Here is a 19,478-nt window from a genome sequence, read left to right on the forward strand (position 1 = left end):
AATCCAGCCAAAGAATCCCATCTGGCTCCCCTTGTATGCAAGGATTTTGGCATCAAGGAGTGGAAACAAAACTCAGTGGAGGGTGGTTGGCTGTGTTGAAGGGCTAAAACGAGAATAGACTGAGACCAAAAGCAATCCCGTGACCCTCGTGAGGATAAGTGTCCCACAAAATGGATGGATGGATGGATTTATACAAAAGTATATATCGTAATATGTATTCATTTATATTCAACATATTGCTTTTCTCTACATTTCATGGTATTTGTCTTGGTTGCCTAGCTTTTTTTTCGGTTGGGCTCCAATGGACCTTTCTGACTGCCGATCTTCAGCTCCGCCCTCCTAAGGTACGGTTGCCATCTCCCACAATCTTCCAAAATGGCGACTGAACAGGACATATTTGAACTGGATTCTCTATCGCGTATTCCCGGTAACATTCCGGTATGTTTTTTGCCAAATGTGCCAGACCTGTCCAAGAGGGTTCTACAGAGAGGTCTCAACTATTTCACGCAAGTATATGTATTAAGACTTTTGGACGGAGCAGGACGCAATGTCAGAGTTACAGCGAAATGTTGGCGATCGATGCAAAAATGTTTGATGCCTCACAAACTTCATATTGAAATCCAACGGGATAGAATAGTGGAATTGTACTGGGCATGTAAAGCAGGGTCTATTTTGTGGAGAAGTCCTGGATCTCTCTAGAGCAATAGATCTCTCTGGTCCACAGCTCCATCCATCCATATTTAACCCCTTATCCTCACGAGGGTCACGGGAGTGCTGGAGCCCATCCCAGCTGTCAACAGACAGTGGAATAGTGGAAGCGTGCTGGGCCCATAACCCAGAGGTCGATGGATCAAAACCATCATCTGCTACATTGTGGAGTACAAATCTCAGCTCTCTTTCGGAACAACGTTAACCACCCCACTTCTTTTACAAATAACAGAGCCAATTCAGTAGGTTCAGATAAATTATTGACATAATGTACACCCACTTGGCTCTTTATGTGACGTAGTTCCTAAGTGGTCTTGATCCATATTTCAGCAGTGCACAGTAGCCATATGCCAATAGAGTAAACCACCTATCAGAAGAAGTATGATTTGAGGCAATTAACATATTATTCTGAGTGACATGTGGCATGGTACACCCTGAACTGGTTACCAGCCAATCGGAGGGCACATAGAGACAGATAACAGTTACACTCACAATGCACCTTTCTGACTGGCGATCTTCAGCTCCGCCCCACTTAGCTACAGTGCCCCACAATCTTCCAAAATGGAGACTGAACACAATAGGTTTGAACTGGATCCTCTCCAGATAATATTGGGGTATGTTTTTTGCCAAATGCGTCGGACTTGTCCAAGAGAGTTCTACAGAGAGGTCTCAGCTATTTCACGCAAGGATATGTACACGGAATTAAGATTTTGGACGGAGCAGGATGCAATGTCAGAGTTATAGCGAAATGTTGGTGATCAATGCAAAAAAGTTTAACGCCTCACAAACTTCATATTGAAATCCAGCAGGATAAAATTGTGGAATCGTAGCGCGCATGTAAAGCAGAGTGAGTACCTTTTACTTGGAAAGACCATGAGTACAATAATTGTAGTCTTTATAAGTGAGTGGGTGTATTATTTTACTTGGGTCATAATCGAACCCAGTGCTCTGTCTTAAAAGTCCGATGTGGTACAAATAGGCAAATAGACATTTCTCTTGCATGACATCGCACATTTACGTATCACTAACCTGACTCTGCACCATAAAACATGACACACTTCATTCACCAGGTCAGTAATATGCTAACAAAGTGAAAGTTGTTCTCCTGCAATGTATAAAACACTGATAATAATTAAATCAAACAAAGAGAAGATACTTCTCCCTCACTTACCTTCGAACATACAGCCTTGTGTTTGTTGATATAGTCCACACGCCAGTTGTACGTGCGCTCTTCCGCGAGCCTTAATCCATTGTAGACACCTCAACTGTGTTTTAGGCTTTGGAAAATGAATCAACCGGGCCCCTTGTAACCTTGCCGGATGTCTTTCATCAGAATTGCACGTTCCCCAAACGCATCTGAGGACCATTTTGTTCGTAACCTTAACTTTTCAAAGCGCACGCAACTTATAACCAGCATTGCTTGTGGGACATAACAACAAGAGGGGCGTGTCAAGCCAGGGGTTAAGACAATGGGGCTATCTGATTGGCTATTATTGTAAGGGTGATTGACAGGTCGGGAAAAGTCCATTAGATTCCAGCTTCTATTTGTTGCCATGTCAACATAATTTGCCTGGGGCCTTCAATGTTGTAAATCCTGCCACATACCACATTACACAAAATGGGAATGGCTGTTTCAAATTTCAGATTCAATAGAGTTCTACCTCGAACCTAGGGGCAATTTTAGTGTCCAATTAGTGTTGCATATTTGTGGGATGTGGTAGGAAACCAGAGTGCCGAGAAAACCCACGCACACACCAGAGACAAAATTTTACAACTCCACATTGGTGGAAAGGGCTATGGAGAAATTGCCAAGCAGCTTGGTGAAAAAAGGTCCACTGTTGGAGCAATCATTAGAAAATGGAAGAAGCTAAACATGACGGTCAATCTCAATCAGAGTGGAGCCCCATGCAAGATATCACCTCGTGGGGTCTCAATGATCCTTGGAAAAGTGAGGAATCAGCCCAGGACTACACGACAGGACTTGGTCAATGACCTGAAAAGAGGTGGGACCATCGTTTCCAAGGTGACTGTTGATAATACACTAAGACGTTGTGGTTTGAAATCATGCATGGCACGAAAGGTTCCCCTGCTTAAACCACCACATGTCAAGGCACGTCTTAAGTTTGCCAATGACCATTTGGATGTTAGACCTAAACCCAATAGATCCAGCACTGTGGAGTTTGGATGTTTTCCCCGTACCTGCATGGGTTTACTCCGGGCCCTCTGGTTTCCTTGCACATCACAAAAGCATGCAACATTAATTGGACACTCTAAATTGCCCCTAGGTGTGATTGTGAGTGTGGCTGTTAGTCTCTATGTGCCTGGCGATTGGCAGGCAACCAATTCAGGGTGTACCCTGCCTCCTGCCCGTTGATAGCTGAAATAGGCTCCAGCACTCCCCACGACCCTTGTGAGGATAAGCAGCAAAGAAAATGGATGGATATGTATGCATGTGTGCATATGTTAAAGTAAAAAAAAAAAAAAAGTGAAGCTATCAGACGATCGTCAAGTTAAGAATTGTCAAGTTCGCCACTCACCAGAAGTGCCATTTTGAGTTTCAATATTAGAGCATTAACCGTAATTAACTGACGCTGTCTTAACATTGTTTTTATAGAATAGAATAGAGTTCCCTTTATTGTCTCATTCCACTGATTTGTTTTGTAAAGTGTACTTCAATGTTCGAAAACCACAACCAGTCATCTGAATGTGTACCCATGAAGAGACAGGTTAATTTTGTAGTATTTTCATTTTCCTGGGAACAAATTTAAAATTGTTCAAAATAGCAAGCCCAAACCCATCCCCAAAGGCTTCAGGTTAGCAGATTGTTGTTATTGGTCTGATCAAATGCAGCCACAACAGATAAAATATAATGTCATTGTTTAGCAATTATATGACTCAAGAAACTGGATTGATGGATGTTTTCTTTTAGAACACGTTTGCTACGTCCAATTCCAGAGGTGACCAGAGACTAAAATATCTTCGCTCTATAGAAGGAAGTGAAGGTTGTAATGGACCTCTTGCACATTGTTGACTCGACAAAATCCCCACTTGATTTATGTTCTTTCTGCAGAGTTCATTTAGAAGTAATAGAGCAGATTAAAAAAGAAAAAACAGTAACACACATGCATGCGTGCACATGCACAAGCAAAGTTGCTCCTGATGACTCACTCATCCCCTCTCCTATATTTGGAATTTTCTCTGTGCTTAACTAAACACTTGAAAGAAGCATGAAAAATAAAGCGAGCGTGTGAATGTGTCTGGTGTTTGAGAGGGCAGGTTACAAGTTAAAGATTCGCTACGTCCCCTCCAAGTCCAACTGAGAAGCCTGCCATCAGTGTGCACATGGTGGAAGGACCTGATACCCGTAACTGCCGATAAATGCAATGAGTTTGCCTGTTATTTTAGTGAAAAAATGCAATCCATTAGGTCGAATGTCAGCACAAATAAGCAAAATAATAACATTTTTGTACATCCAAAGCCACCCAGGTTAAACTCTCAGAATTTGATACAGTTGACCAAAAAAATTGTAGAGAAAACTGTTTGGCAGTTGAAACCATCAACGAGCTGTCTCGACTCAATACCATCTGACTTTTTCAAAACTATTGTGGGATCAGTAGTAGCTGATTTGCAGCAATTAATCAATAGCTCACTTCAGTTTGGTGAGTTTTACTAAAGCTCTTAAAGTAGCTGCCGTTAAGCCTCTTCTAAAAAAAACAGAGCACGGGGCGCTTCCATGTTAGCAAGCAATAGGCCCATCTCAAATCTCCTTTTCATAGAAACTTATTTTTATCAACTCAGCAATTTCTTGTATTTAAATGGACTTTTTGACAAATTTCAATCCGATTTCTAAACTCATCACAGTACAGAAGTGCTAAATGATATAAGGTTGAATACTGACTAAGGAAAGGTGTCAATTTTGGTCTCAGTTGCTGCTGAACAGATTGGAAACGTGGATGCTACTAAATGGAACGGTCCTTAAATACTAGTATAGGTCCTATCTGGAGCAAAGGAGCTACTTAGCCATTGGAAGTGCACAACCTCAACAAGTGACAATGACCTATGGGGTCCCTCAAGGGTCAGTTCTTGGACCACTCCTGTTCAGCCTATATATGTTACCCTTGGGTCAAAATTTTCAAAACTATAATTTTGACAATCGTAGCTACAGTATGTAGAGGACACAAAGTTTTATGCAGCAGTGTCTCCAGATGACGATAGTTTAACTGAGGTGTTGTTTCACTGTCTAAATCAGATAAATAACTGGATGAGCCAAAGTTTTCTTCAATTAAACCACAATAAAACTGAGACAATTGTTTTTGGGAATGCAGAAAAGAGAATTGCTGTTCGTAAATACCTGCACTTACTATCTTTAAAAACCAAAGACCAAGTCTGAAATGTTGGTGTTCTGATAGATTCTAACCTGACTTTCAACAATCATATCAAATCAATCACAAAAACTGTATTACCATCAGAAGTACATATTTGGAGTGAAGGGTTAGGTATGTGTCAAGCAGACCAGCAGAATCTCATCCATGCTTTTATCTCGAGAAGACTACTGGAATGGTCTTCTGACTGGACTCCCAAAAAGAGCATTAAACAGCTGAAACTCATTCAGAATGCTGCAGCTCGGGTTCTGACCAGAACACAGAGGTCTGAGCATATAATTCCAATTTTAAGGTCTTCACACTGACTTGCAATCCACTTTAGAATAGATCTTAAAGTTCTGCTACTGCTCTATAAATCACCAAATGGTTTAGGTCCTGAATACATGATAGAAATGCTTACAGAGTTAAAACCCAGGAGAGCTTTGAGATAAAAAGAGTCAGGTCCAATAGTGGAGCTCAGAGTCCAAAGCAAACATGGTGAAGCAGCATTTAGCTTTTCTACTGCACACAAATGGAATAAATTGCCAACAGAGGTGACGTCAGCCCCTAATGTCAATGTTTTTAAATCCAGGTTGAAAAGTAGAGTATTTCTACTTTTAATGATATTTCTTGCACTGTATGCTGTTTTTAATAGTGCCTGAACTTTTATTTGTTTAGTTTTCATTTCTTATACATGTTTTTTTGTGATTTGTGAGCACAATTTTTCTCCGGCAGTTGATGCTTCCCTGGTACGACATTCAGAACAAGGAACAACAAAATAACAAGAACAAAAAACAAGAGACATTGACATTGAGTTTGGAGACACGTTTGTACAAGCATTTAACACAAATAGTTGCTTCACCATTTGTGTTTGAGAAAACCACAAGCTTCGTTGACCTCACACATAATGTTTTGCTTGTGGTTTTAAATATTGGGTTTGAGTTTTATGGTTGCGACCATCAGCGCTGACATTTTTACAAGCAGATTGGGGAGAGAAAAAAAAAATCACTTTTAACACACCCCACACCACAGGATAATTGTTCAGGATAATCTTTCTACGACCTCCAAAAATTTGGCCTCTGCTCAGAAGAACAACAATGCTCAAATGTGACTGTATTATCAGCATTTGTATACCAACTCCACTCTTGCAAGCTAGTGTGAAAGAAACTATTGATAATGTGATGTCATTGTTTTGTGTTTTTCAACCAAAATGTAATTTAATTGTGAGAATATCATGAACCAAATATCAAAGTAACATTGTGTGGTGAGTTAGTCTGATTCCCAGCCTGAGTTAGTATCTAAAACCATGTGGAGAGAATTCAGCAGTGATGCAACAATTGTGAGTCACCATTTCATGTGGGAGGATAAGTGTCAACACCCAACAGCAGGTTCCTCTGGGTAAACAAAATGTGCCGCATCATGCCGCCAACGGGATGCTCCTCTGTGTTTATAGTTAATCTGGGATTTAAAATGATGTGTTATAACCTAATGCATCTTTGGCTTTGCTTGACAAACATTGTTGCCAATCTTAGCCCCACCCCTTTGCCTCTGTCATCCCTTATCACCCGCAACATCACCGCCACCCCGAGCTTCATTGTCGAGCATCACTTGTTACCGTGGCAAGAACAATGCTGACATCACGCTCATTATGCAATTCAATCAACGCTGCTTTTCTTAGCCACCACCCAGAGACAAGGGGTCAATGAAGCATTCACATCTGCCCAGAGGAGACTGTGTCTCTGTATCTAAGTATGCGTGTGTGTCTGCGTGTCTGTGTGAGAGTCAGACAGTGCAAGAGACTGCAGTGGTTGTGCACACATGCAGGAGAGAATGTCTGATGCAATTACTCAGAAGATTTGAAGCAGAAATGAAAGCCAACAAAGAGGAAAAAGGCAGTGGAGTCCAACACCAGCTGGCTGCAGAGGTCAGAGGAGCATGTACCTCAAACAGAAAAGCATACAGTACATGTAGTACAGCCATCCATCCATTTTCTGACCTGCCTATCCTCATGAGGGTCGCGGGAGTGCTGGAGCGAATCTCAGCTGGCATCTGTCAGGAGGCAAGGTACACCCTGAACTGGTTGCCAGCCAATCCCAAGCACATCGAGACAGACAAGTCATACTCATTGACTTATCTCGCAGTGGAAGCATGCTGGACCCATAATCAAAAGGTTGATGGATCGAAACCATTCTCTACTACATTCTGGAGTATAAATCTCAGATCACTTTTGGAACAACGTTAACCACCCCACTTCTTTTACAAATAACATTGCACCAATTCAATAGGTTCAGATTATTGACATATACCCACTTGGCCCTTTATTGTGACGGAGTTGATAAGTGGTTTTGATCCATAATTAAGCAGTGCAAAGCAGGCATATGCCAATAGAGTAAACCACCAATCAGAAGAAGTACGATTTGTGGCAATTGACATATTATTCTGATTGCCTTAGCACTTGAATGGTCCTTCCATCCATTTTCGGAGGCACTTATCCTCATGAGGGTTGCGGGAATGCTGGAGTCTATACCAGTTGTCATTGGGCAGTAGGCACGGTACACCCTGAACTGTTTGCGAGCCAATTGCAGGGCACATGGACATAGACAACAGTTGCACTCGTAATTACGCCTAAAGACAATTTAGAGTCTCCAATTAATGTTGCATGTTTTTGGGATGTGGGAGGAAACCAGAATACTCTGAGAAAACCCACACGTACATGGAGAGAATATGCAAACTTCACACAGGCAGGGCCGGGATCTGAACCCCAATTCTCAGAACTGTGAGGCTAACCCTCTAACCAGTTGCGACACCATGCCACCTATATATATACACACACATTCAGATGGCTTCCTCATTTTTTTGCACAATTTCTAGTTTACCCACTTTGTTTAAAGACTATTAAACAAATATAAATATCAGACAATGTCAACCCAACATAAAAGGCAGTTTTAAATGGTGATTTCGTTTTTTGAGGGGAAGCAACTGTTCAAAGCTTTTTGGCCCTATGTGGAAAAAGTCATTGCTCCCTGAACAGAATAACTGTGCGCCACCCTCAGCAGCAGCAGTGGAGATGACACATTTTCAATAACTGTCAAGTCTTTCATATACCCTATGGAAATATTTTGGCAAACCCTTCCTTGCAGAATTGTTTAAATGTAATTAATTTAATTTTTGTGTTTCTTGAATTACTTTTAATCCTGTGCATTTCAGGGTTATATGTGTAGGCTGGTTACTCCTGGGAAGGTTCACCATTGTTCCATGTTTTCTCTATTTGTGGGTAATGGCTGTTACTGTGGTCTGCTGGAGTCCTAAAACTTTAGAAATTTAATCTTGAATTTTCCCACATTAATATATGTCAATTTCTTTATTTCTCCTCTGTTATTTAGATATGTAGTATTTGATGCAGTTTTTTTTTTTTTAGCTCTTTTGGCTGACTTCGCATTGTCAGACAGGTTTTTTCTATTTAAGTGATTTCTTGATTAACCAAGCCTAGAGATAATCAGGTTTGTTCAACCAAGATTGGTCAAAGAAAGTAAACACAGTTTTCCCAAAAATGTGAGTAGGCTCTTATTTCTTCACACAGGGGCACGTAGCTTTGTATTGTTTTCTCCCATAACAAATAAAATCTCCTTTTAGAAATTGCATATTCTTTACTTGTGTGATCTTTGTCTGATATTTACATTTGTTTGATGATCATGATAATGATATGTCAGCATGCCTTCTTGTTCAGCGTGACGGCATATTCTTATACATACCGTTCATAACCCTGATTTGTCTCATATTGGGATCGTACAGTAACTGTATAAACGGATGACATCCTGTTGTGACTTTAGTAACCCCCAAAAAACAAATACTATTTAACCCAGCTCAAGTTTCCATGCACAAGTAAATATACTTCCTTCTACGCGGCTGCTCTTGGTATACAGGAGTCTATAAATTAATTCTGCAATCTATTCAGCCCTTCATCTTCTCGGATAGGATCTCTGGAATAATAACTTCATTACCGCAATGTGCTCCTTCTCTGTGGAGACACCCCCTTACCACCTTTGCTGCTAACAGGAAATGCTGCTGATTTGTTCACATGAAGTTTGCACCTGCTGAATAGGAATTTTTCTGGCACAGCCATGACATGGCGTACATTTGTGTGAGAGGTAATGTGTGTGTGATTGATGTCTGAATACAAGACAAAGCCGTCAAAAGGGTGTATGCAAGGCGGGTGCAGTCAGATTTACATACTGGTTATTAGAGGACAATAGCAGTCTGCTTAAATAATTATTTGGAGCTTGGAAGCACAATCTCTGCATTGGGAAATTAACTCCTACTTCTACATTTTCCTTACAAACATACTTTAATTAAAATGGGACTATGTTTTGTATTTTTATGGGACTTCAGAGCTTTTGTACCTGCTGATTAGGCGTACGTGTTTTGCATACGCATCTCTGGAGAGTCTTTAGGGTGCTTTGGCTGAGTTTCAGAATTACTGGGGTTATAATCCAGGAACTATAAACAAGGGAAAATCTCACTGATGTACATCAGCATGTAACATGTACATCATGTGTGCACGTGCATATTTTTTATGCATGTAGCACACATGGAAATGTGTAACACGTGTATTATGATGTGTGCTTCTTCGTTTGAAATTCCTATACAACAATAATAGTATAAATAATATTTACAAAAAACAGTATCTGCTCATTTGCCACTTGTAATAGTAATTAATCTTGTGACTCAAAGAATGCAGGACCAAAACTTGTAATGGAAAATAATGACATGCTCTGTATTGTCCCTGAGGCTTAATATTGAATAAAAATAGTGTAAATCATATCACAAAAATTCCCAAAGACCAGACAGAAATAAGCGTTGACATCAAAACAACCTTAGCAGGTTTGGACTCCAGAATCCCATGATTAAATCAGAGTCATTTGATGACACATCAATATCTTTGCCCTCTACAACCATAAAAAAACAAATTCCCTCTGAGGATAGCGAACAATTTGGTGAAAAGATTTCAAAAGCAAGTGTTGGGAAAGAAAAAAATAGCTCACCTGATCTCATTTGATTAAGTGATGGGCAAAGCAGGTTGAAAATAATAATAATAGTGGCACAACAATGTCAACATTTAACATCAACTTTGCTGGAAGAACCACTTAGGCAGTGTTTCTCAAATGCTTTACACCAAGTAACACCTAAAAAAAGAATACTTTGCTGTCCAAATACACCATCATAACCAACATAAAAATCCAGTCACATTTTAAAATGGTCATCAAAAAAGGGAGATGTTTTATTCCCAAAGTGGTAATAGCACAAGAGAAAAAGAGGGAATTTTTCAACAATGAAGTTTATGATCGAAACCTTAAATTATACACAAATAAAGGTATACCCTGATAATAAGAGGGCAAAAAATTATAGCAAAGTCAAGGTGTGATATTGAGACACAAAAAAGAAAGACTTCATACCCCACTGCCTCCAGCGCTAACATTCCGTTAGAAAAGCAGACTAACGTTAAACTCACCAATTTGCACAATGTGATAAGATGTGAAAGTCACTAATGGTTTAGTTGTGGTACAGGCAGTGTGGGATCGATTCCAACTCAGTAACGGTGTTGATATGTGCTCTGCGACTGACTGGTGACCAGTTGAGGATATACTCCGCCCTTTGCCTGATGTTAGCTCGAATTGGCTCCAGCACTCCTGGGACCCTTGTGAGGATAAGTGGCTTGGAAAATGGATGGATGAGATGAGATATGCCCATGTAATGTATTTTTGAGGATCTTCCTGTGCCTGCATGGCCATGGCATCCAAGATTTTAGCTTATGAAAGAGAATCTCCTCCCCTCGATGAGACCTATATTATCTGGTCCGGTGGGTCATGTGACTGGGCCAGCTGGGGTTTTCCCTTCATAATGGCTCACCATACAGTCATGGCCGCTCCTCACAAGGAGCCCACTGGGAAGCGGAATGACGTTAGCGAGGCAGCGGACAAAGCGACGTCTATTTAGAGGTGAAACCGAACACAAAGTTCTGGCTAGTTGTGGTAGAAAAATAACCAGGGAGACAAAGAATGGCTGACTAAAATATTCAGTAGGTTATAAATACATATTGGAAAAAGTAAACGTGTTGCATTCAAAATGGTGTGCAAGCTCATTTCAGGTAACTCACTATGTGGCTGAATAAAGGGTGTCTCTGTTTATGGATGGACACCAAGACTGAGACCTGTGCGGCTTGTTTTGTGAACACATAACATAATGTGATATTTATGCAGTGAGGAAACCGTGGTTCACATTTAAAGCTCTGGTTACCGCATACATGATAACACTTTGAGATGGCCAAAATAGATAATGTGCTTTGTGCACAACCTCCAAATTTAGCGGACATACTATTTTACATGCACGCACATGCACACAAACTGCATTTGCCCTGAGCGTTCTAGCACCTGTTGCGTTCGCTGGGAACTCCAGTCAGCTGTAAGGTCACCTCATCGCAAAAACAACCATGAGAATAGAAGTTGTATTTACAAGTCAGCAACAAACAGGCACACCCAAGAATTTGCAGCAACAGTATTACAATGACGATAGGACACATACAAACACATTTAACATTCAGATTCATCGTTAAGAAGCAACACAAACATTGGAAAGTGTTGTATTGTGCCATCCACCTCCTGCAAACATAGATGACTCAACATTTTACACACATGGACTGGTATAAATACAGATATGCACGTGTATGTTCACTCTAATACAGGCATGTCAAACTCATTTCTGTCACGGGCCACATTGTAGTTATGGTTTCCCTAAGAGGGCTGTTGAAACTGTGAAGCATAAAAATCTTTATTCGCCTCATCCTATTGCCACACAAAATTTATGAAGTACTTTTGAGTCAAGGGTAATTGGTATTTGAGCTATTGTTCATGTTTGGTTACACAAAATTCTTGCAGTACCTCAACATGATCATTTGTATGACAAATTGAAATTTTGGTACAGAAAACTCATAGAATCACAGGATTTGCCTTTGCGGGCCACATAAAATCAAGCGGCAGCCCTGATCTAACCCCCGAACCTTGAGTTTGACACCTGTGCTCTAACACAAGACTTGTCCAAACATTGACATGGCTGCAGAGCAATTTAGAAATAATGAGGCAGCACTTGTTGCCACATGGTGTGAGTGCATACACTGCCGCAGAAATACACTTTGTTTATACTTGAGATTTAAATGTAACATTTTTTTTTTTATCAACACACACTTTATACAGCTGAAAGACCATTAATGAGATATGGAATGATACAGGATCAGATTTAATGGAGTAATGTGGGGTATAATACAGAGTGATGTTGGCTAACTTCCTTAATATATACAAAAATATATATTTCAACAAGTCAATAGTTTTTTGCTTGTATGTACCTTACAACGGACTGGTGACCAGCTCTGCGTGGACCTCTCGCCGAAAGACATTCTACCCTTGTACTTAAAACTGACCATATCAAAGTTTTGAAAATGAAAATATTTTGTTTTAGCCAAGGTTGCTAAGGGGTTAGCTGTGATAGAATGGATCCAGCTTACCTGCGACCTGGGGGGAAATAAGTGATATAGAAAATGGGTGGATGGACAGATGATTTATTTCAACTGTTCTTTTAACATAGTGGATCATATACTGTATAGACAAGAACTGGGTGCACACATTTGACTTTATTTAGACTATTCTGGACTCCACAAAATTAAACATACAAGCTCAAATATATATAGGTACTGGTAAATATTTTCATCCAGTATTTCACAAACAGCGTGCAGTGAACTAGTTTGTACGGTTTTGTTAAAATATGTTACATAGCAAAAGTTAAGTTAGTTAGACACTACGACACATTCTGTTTTACACACACATTCTGGTTATCTGATCACCATATGAGCAGAACATCATAACCGGAGGAACTCCCCATACATACATTTCTTGTGGACGTACAATGTTCAAAGTATCTGTATGAAATATTCTTATGTTACTTTTTTTTTGAAGATGTTGAAGCAATTGTTAGAGAAAAGCGGTGTAGTTAATTGTGATGTATTGTTTTATTGTGGAGTCAGTCTAAAAGACGATGGTGAGTGGAAACACTGAGCCAGTCGACGCTAGTCCACTGCGTCAGATTAACCTGCTCATCTCCAGTTTCTCCTCCTTGTTCACTTGAAACCTCCCAAGCACAAACCCCCTCATGCATGATTCCCAGGAGTCCCGCTGACGCCGTTTAGGTCGCATGTGCCTGCTTCCTCCGTTGCATCTGACACACACACACTGTAGCCAAAACTTTGCCTGACCCTACAGAGATACTGGGTCGGAATTAGTTCCCCAAAGGAATGCTGCACTTACTTTGATGCCTTTTGTTCAAAGTCACTTGGTCAGGATGCTGCGGAGTGACAGTGATTATTCCCGCAGCGAGTAAGCATCAGACATTAGACACCAGAGCTGGGAGATGTTCATAAAAGCAAATAATCATTCACAGTTATTGACAACTTCGTATCGAATTGTGCTAAAATACAGGTAAGTACACCAGTAACGTCAAACAGATGTCTCATAATCCAAAAGAAGGACCAGACTCAGGAAGGAAAATCTCCAATGATAAGAATATAGAGAAGAAGAAGAATAGTCCTGCAGCACTAAGTGCCATCATTTATTTGTTATTTGTTTTTTTAAATAAATAAAAACCATAAGGCCATTAATAATCTTACAAATTCATGAGATGCATCCATGCCTTCAAATTCGTTTTATGGTGTGGTCTTTTTGTTTATTGGTATAATCTGAAGAGTGGTAAAAAAATATATACACTTGTATGCCAGCTAAAATGGTTAAAATCCATCCATTGTCCAAGCTGCTTATCCTCACAAAATATTATTTTTAAACACCTGTTAAAAGGTGGCACTGTGGAGCAGGTGTAGAGCATTGGCCTCACAGTTCTGAGGACTGGGGTTCAAACCCCGGCCCTACCTGTGTGGAGTTTGCATGCTCTCCCCATGCCTGCATGGGTTTTCTCCGGGCAATCCAGTTTCCTCCCACATCCCCAAAAACATGCATTCATTGGAGGCTCAAAATTGGCCATAGGTGTGATTGTGAGTGCGACTCGTCTGTCTCCGTGTGCCCTGCGATTGGCTGGCAACCTGGCAAAAACAGATAGGTTTGGCTACAGAACTCCCCCGACCCTCGTGAGGATAAGTGGTTCAGAAATTGGATGGATGAATGCCTGTTAAAATGATTAAGGTGTTGTTTATTTTTCCATCATTATTTTATTTAATCAGTAAAAAGGAGCTCTAAAATTGTCTCCAAAACATCCAACTTTGTCCCTCGAATGTGCTCATTTCTAATCCTATCCAACCTGTTCACACCAAGCAAGAACCTCAGCAGCTTCATTTCTGCTACCTCAAGTTCTGCTTCCTGTTGTTTCTTCAGACCCACCGTCTCTAATACGTATATCACGGCTGGCCTCACCACTGTTTTATAAACTTTGCCCTTCATCCTGGGGGATACTCTTCTGTCACATAGAACACCAGACACCTTCTGCCAACTGTTCCACCCCACTTGGACCAGTTTCTTCACTTCCTTACCACACTCTCCATTGCACTGTATTGTTGACCTCAAGTATTTGAAGTCATCCACCTTCGCTATCTCTTCTCCCTCAAGCTTCACTCTTCCTCCTCCGCCCCTCTCATTCACGCACATATATTCTGTTTAAAATCTGCTAATCTTCATTCTTCTCCTTTCCAGTGCATACCTCTATCTTTCTAGCTGTTCCTCTGCCTGTTCCCTGCTTTCACTGCAGATCACAATATCACCTGCGAACATCATGGTCCAAGGGGAATCCAGTCTAACCTCGTTTGTCAGCCTCATTTCACCGCTGTTCTGCTGCCCTCAAACATGTCCTGTACTATTCTGACATATTTCTCTGCCACACCAGACTTGCGCATGCAGTACCACAGTTCCTCTCTTGGTACTCTGTCATAGGCTTTCCCGAGGTCTACAAAGATACAATGTAGCTCCTTCTGACCTAGGCATGAAACCATACTGTTGCTCACAGATACTTATTTCTGTCCTGAGTTTAGCCTCCACTACTCTTTCCCATAACTTCACTGAGTGGCCTCTGTATTCCTCTGTACTTTCCACAGTTCTGAATATCGTCTTTGTTCTTAAAAATGGGGACTAGCACATTTTTCCTCCATTCATATAGCATCTTCTCTCCCGCTAGTATTCTATTGAATAAGTTGGTCAAAAACTCCACAGCCACCTCACCAAATTGCTTCCATACCTCCACTGGTATGTCATCGGGACCAACTGTGTTTCCATTTTACATTCTGTTCAGTGCCTTTCTAACTTCTGCCTTACTATTCAAAGCCACATCCCGGTCATTCACGCTTGCCTCTTCTCTACCTTCTCTCCCATTTTCTTCATTCATTAACTTCTCAAAGTACTCTTTCCATCTACTTAGTACACTACTGGCACCAGTCAACATATTTCCATTGCTATCCCTAATCACCATTACTTGCTGCACATCCTTCCCATGTCTATCCTATGTCCCACTTCTTCGCTAATCTCTTACCTTGGATGACTTCTTGTATTTTGGGGTTCCACCACCAAGTCTCCTTCTCCCCTTTCCAACCAGAAGACACCCCAAGTACTCTCCTGCCTACCTCTCTGAATACCTTGGCAGTAGTATTCCAGTCTTCTGGGAGCTCTTCCTGTCCATCTAGAGCCTGTCTCACCTCTTTCCGGAAGGTCACACAACATTCTTCCTTTCTCAACTTCCACCACCTGATTCTCTGCTCTACCTTTGTCTTCTTAGTCTTCCTACCCACTACCAGAGTATTCCTACACACCACCATCCTATGCTGTCGAGCTACAGTCTCCCCCACCACAACTTTACAGTCGGAAACCTTCAGATTACACCGTCTGCACAAAATATAATCCAGCTGTGTGCTTCTACCTCCGCTCTTGTAGGTCACTCTATGTTCGACTCTCTTCTGGCAATAAGTGTTCACCACTGCCAATTCCATCCTTTTTGTGAAGTCCACCACCATCTGCCCCTCAAAGTTCCTTTGCTGAATGCCATACTTACTCATCACTTCTTCATCGCCCCTGTTTCCTTTGCCAACATGTTCACTGAAATCTGCACCAATCACAACTCTCTCTCGCTCTCTCTCTCTCTCTCTCTCTCTCTCTCTCTCTCTCCTCTCTCTCTCTCTCTTTCTCAGGACTACTTTGTCTAGTTCGTTCCAGAATTTCTTTTTCAACTCGAGGTCACATCCTACCTGTGGGACATACCCGCTAATCACACTACACACAATACCCTCAATTTCAAATTTCAGCCTCATCACTCACTCGATCTGGTACTCTTTTCACCTCCAAGACATTCTTACCCAGCTCTTCTTTTAAAATAAACCCTACTCCATTTCTCTTTCCATCTACTCTATGATAAAATAATTTAAGCCCTGCACCCAAACTTCTAACCTTACTCCCTTTCCACTTGCTCTCTTGGATACACAATATATCAACCTTTCTCCTAATCATCATGTCAACTAACTCCTGAGCTTTTCCTGTCATAGTCCCAACATTCAAAGTCTCTACACACAGATGTAGGGTTTGTTCATTACTCTTCTTCTTCTTCCGACTAAGCCACTTTCCTACTCTTTTTTGTCTTTGACCTACATGATATGAATTTCTACCTACGCCTTGTAGATTAACATTTCTGGGTGCGGGTGAAGGAAGCCTGGGCTCCGACCTAACTGTTGTAGAATTTGCATGATGAACGCTCATATATGTTTGGCACAGTTTTACGCCGGATGCCCTTCCTGACACAACCCTCTGCATTTATCCGGACTTGGGACTGGCCGACAGGTAGCACAATAATGTGCTGCCCAACAGGCTGCAAATAATCAAAAGGAGCAATCAAATAACCAGTTAGCACGAAAGCTACACAATTTACATACTACCTACTCTATGTTAAACTTAAGGTCAAATGAAAGCAATCACAGTAAACAGTCTGCACATAAGGTACACAAATCGCATACTACCTGTGTTAAAAATATAAAGGATAGGGCGATTTAAAGGATACGTGGATGGAGGGCTTTCAAACCACAATGGCCGTCACAAGTAGTTTAAGGTTGAGTCGACGATTGATGTTTGGTCCTCGTTGTATACTCTACGTAGGTAATAAGGTTAGCGCGCTAGGCTAACTTTGGCCGACCAGCTTCAACTCAGACAATATGCCACCAATTTGGGTACTAAGACTTGTTAAATTTTCCCAAGTCCTCACGGCCCTCGTCATACAAGTTATGAAGTTACTCACAGTCGATGTCTCTTCAACAACTACAAATTTTATCACAAACGCGTATCGTTGTTAGCAAGCTAAGCTAAGGAATAATAGGCCGATAAACAAGTTCAAGTTGGCGGTTCCAAATGCACAACTTCTTATTGGTACTCACTATCCTCGTTGTATACAATAAGTAGGTTTTGCAGGACATATATAGATACTAGCGTTTGTTGTTTCCTTCTCAGTAAATATTGGAAAACAGACGCTTTTGTTGTTAGCGGTCTCAGATAGGCTAACTTAGGCGGAGGTGCTCTGACATGCACGACGACTCCAATTTTGGTACTAAGGTTGCACAGATGGTGGTTTTAGTCCACTGAAGTCGTCGGCAGGAGCGTCCCACGTCAAGTATTCACAACATTTGGTTCAAAATCAGCAGAATTTATTGAATTACGATCGGGCTGGTCAGGCCCTTCTGTTTAAAGCGCCACTGTCATTAAATACATGATTTTTAGTATGTTAGTATGTATGGATCCATGCGTTTTTTCACCACAAAACATGATTTTGACGTATACAGCTTTTTGTAACTCCCGCCATGAAAATCTTCTCGAGGGATTTGTTTTCGAGAAGAAGCAGGAACTGACGTAGATGGCTGCCCTTAAGTGGACTTGTTTGTTTCCAATAGTTTTACCTCCAGGAAGTTAGCTCGTTGTTCCTTCGTGTTAGCCAAAATGTCAGCTCATTGCATTGCTGGAGATTGCTTGAACACTAAGGAGGATGGATTTACCCTTCATAAATTTGCAAGAGACCCAGTTCATCATGAAAAATGGATTGCACGGGTGCTTCGTTGGTTCCAAATGACAGGTATGTGTGTATACAGCTACAAGAAAACATAATAGTTTGGGGCGGACCTCTCGTAACGTAACAAAAGATCCGCGTTCGTATGACAGGTGTGCTAAATGTGTCGATGTGCGTGTCGGACGGCTTTGTGTTCGCCGATGAAGGCTGCTGCGTCACCTCGTCAGCGAAGGAAGAGCACTGCAGACAATGCTGCACTCAACCACGTGCGACGACAACGCTGTAAAGCTCCCCGGTTCAACAGTGTTGTTCATTGTGGACAGCGGCGGCTATGAACAATGCCCTAAAGCAGCCCGGCTTGGCTCCGTAATAAGCCACAATGGCACTGAAAATGAGCCACAACGGCTAAGGCGCCGCGTCAGCCGGTCACGGCTTCGGTGAATCATGCGCCTCGGGCTTGGAGATGGCAGCGGCTCTTAAGAACGCTGCCACAATGCCGCACTCAGCCGCGTGTGACGACAACGCCCTAAAGCGCCCCGCCTCGATGTTGTTGTTCATTGCGTACTGTGGCGGCTATGAACGCCCTAAAGCAGCCTGGCTCGGCTCTTTAATAAGCCACTCTGGCGCCGAAAATGAGCCACACCGGCCAGCTGCGATGAGCCGCGATGGCTCATCTCCGCCGTGGAAGTGGATCGGACAGGGAGGCGGTTTGACCGTGATCGCATATCATCTGAATATGGCTCGAAACAACAGGGTAATATTGCCCCGGTAACTTCACTCGGTTGTGTGATGTTCTCTTTTTTGAAAAGAGCTTCCATGTCAGAAGGGGCGTGTTCGGCTCCCATAGTCAGGTCCACTGCGTGTTTTCATTGGCGAATGTCCGGGTGACGTCACGGACAGGGGATGCAGCTAATATGGCGACCACTTGGAAGTCGTAGAATGAGACTTCTGCAACTTTGCGCATGGATGATGCACTCTCCACTCATATTTATTTTTTCGTATTGAGATTGAAGTGAATAATGTTATATGTATTTTTCATTAAAATTATCTATTTTAGAATGTTTATAGGGATGACAACTGACCTTTAAGATGCTACCACGTTGAGGACCGGAAGCATCAGTTCCACTCCATTCTAACAGGTGTATATAGTATGTGATACTTACAAATATACAAAGATTAAAAAAAATAATAATAATTAAGATGATGGCCAAATGCATTTTGACAAGTCCCGCAGCTTGTGGGACAACAATCTTTGCATATCTTGGACTCCAAAATTCTTGGTCATTTTTTTCAGTCACATTCAGTGACTATGCTCTTATTTCAAAACACGATTAT

This window comes from Syngnathoides biaculeatus, chromosome 22, assembly GCF_019802595.1.
Source record: "Syngnathoides biaculeatus isolate LvHL_M chromosome 22, ASM1980259v1, whole genome shotgun sequence".
Lineage (NCBI taxonomy): Eukaryota > Metazoa > Chordata > Actinopteri > Syngnathiformes > Syngnathidae > Syngnathoides > Syngnathoides biaculeatus.